This window comes from Hylobates moloch, unplaced genomic scaffold (genome assembly GCF_009828535.3).
Source record: "Hylobates moloch isolate HMO894 unplaced genomic scaffold, HMol_V3 SCAFFOLD_6, whole genome shotgun sequence".
NCBI lineage: Eukaryota > Metazoa > Chordata > Mammalia > Primates > Hylobatidae > Hylobates > Hylobates moloch.
In genome coordinates, this window is record NW_026652281.1 from 33,140,459 (window position 1) to 33,142,503 (window position 2,045).

The following is a 2,045-nucleotide window of genomic DNA, read 5'->3' on the forward strand; positions in this document are numbered from 1 at the left end:
GGAGATTCCTTTAATATAATGAATACAAAAGCTGTTGAGATAGTACCCCTACAATTACAGAGCTTTGAACATGTCAAACTATGGTTACCGAACGGCTATTTTTATTATAGTATCTACAGTGTCTGAAAACGGATATAATAAATAATTGTAGATGCCTCACAAGACGTCCATTTAATCACAGTAGTGGATCTTACTACATAGTATTCTCAGTGTCTTTATTCTTCAGATTCTCCAGGCTTATGAATGTCGTCAATCTTCAAAATCATTTTAGCCATTTGTGTTGTGAAAGATGTCTGTTGCTTTTTGCCAGTCAAGATTTCTGACATGCTGTTGCTTCATATCATTTGTCCCCTTGTGCAAACAGTCAGTACCGAGAGCAGGGTTCATCTTCACTTGTCTAGCACGGACTTTTGTCATCGTCTGGATGGGATTCATGCCACTGTTTTCAGAAAGCGCCATGGGGCGACCCCAGACCGTCGGCAAACGCTCTTATGGTGTACTGGTCTAAGGTGGGGCACTTATCCGCCTCTTGGCTAACTGCCAGAGCATAGGATATCTCAGCAAACCCTCCTCCGTATGTCACACGATTATCGCGGATGAGGTTGCTGATGACACACAAAGCATTCGTGAAGGGATCGTTTCACCTCCTCAATGATCATCTTATTTCCTCCTCTAATAAAAATGGTTACAGCTCTGGAGTTCTTACACTGCTCGATGACCAGCGTTTTATCCTTAGTTGTCCCAAATGAGATCTCCTGTACAAGACCGGTAAAGCCCAGCATCTCGGCCGTGAGCTCTGAGAACCTGGGACAATCCGCCCTCTTGTTGAGATGGCAATCAGTTCAATTTCAAGTCCCCCTATACAGCGAACCACAGGCAAGTTTTTCTGAAGAAATAAGTGATTTGCTTCATCATCAAAGCCCCACTGACAAATTGCTAGGTTAGCACCAGTCTCTTTAATTTGTTGAATCATCTCTTCAAATTTCTCCTTTTCATATTTCTGAAGAGCTTTATGATCTATGGAGGTCACATCCAGCTTATGCTTTGTTTTTGGCTTGGGTGGTTCAAATGGACATGTGAGAATTGCAATCTTAGCATCTTCCTCTTTTTTCGGCACCTACAGGTGACTGGAAATCCTTGTCCACAATCACGCCCTTAATCAGTTTTCTGTCCTCCAGCCTCCCGCCCACTTTGCCTTCTACGTTGACGAGCTCAAAGTCAGTATCACTCTGCTCCATATCTGCTACAGTGAGGACAGCATTCACAGCAATCTCAGCCATTTGTTGGTGCCAACTTTGACCACTTTGGAGCCCAGCGTGGTTTTTGCAGTCGGAATTAGGGGTTCAGTGTCCTTTATGTCACCAAGGACACTATGACTGATCTTGTCCAGGTGTTCAAGGCAGCCTGCTCATAACCATCAGCTATTCTGATTGGGTGAATGCCTCAGTCTAGCAACTGCTTGGCTTCTTCTAACAAGGCACCATCCAGGACTACCACTCCTGTGGTTCCAAGTCCAATTTCATCATCCTGAGGCTTGGACAGTTCTGCCATCAGCTTAGCAATCTGATGATCGACATCCATCGTGCTTAAGATGGGGCCCATCATTAGTTACAGTCATATCACCATCGTTATCCACCATCATCTTATCAAGCCCATTTGGCCTAAGTGATGTTCTCGTCATATTTGCTACAGCGTTTTCTGCCACTATATGAGACTTAAGGGCCTCAGTCCCATAAGACAGGACTTGTGGTCCTGATCCTTGATGATGAGGAAAGGGTGCCCATATTCATCGAAGGCGAGGGTCCCCATGGATGCCATGGTGCAGCCCCAGGAGCTACTTTTCCCTCAGATACTAATCTGAAGATACTAATCTATTGTTTTTTGCCCTCTAATGCTAGTGAGTTCAGTCATTCTTTGCTCCATTGTGAGTAATCTTTTTTTCTCATGATCTTTTAGATATTCTCTCTCTGTCTTTGGCATTTTTCAGTTTATGATGAAACTTGTTTTTGATTTATTTATTTATTCAGCTTGTGACCACAGTATGA

General features: G+C 43.6%; 1 pseudogene; it reads right to left on the minus strand.

Moving 5' to 3' along the window:
• LOC116470351 (T-complex protein 1 subunit epsilon-like) lies at positions 1–1,818 on the minus strand (annotated as a pseudogene).
• Positions 1,819–2,045: the final 227 nt, after the last annotated feature.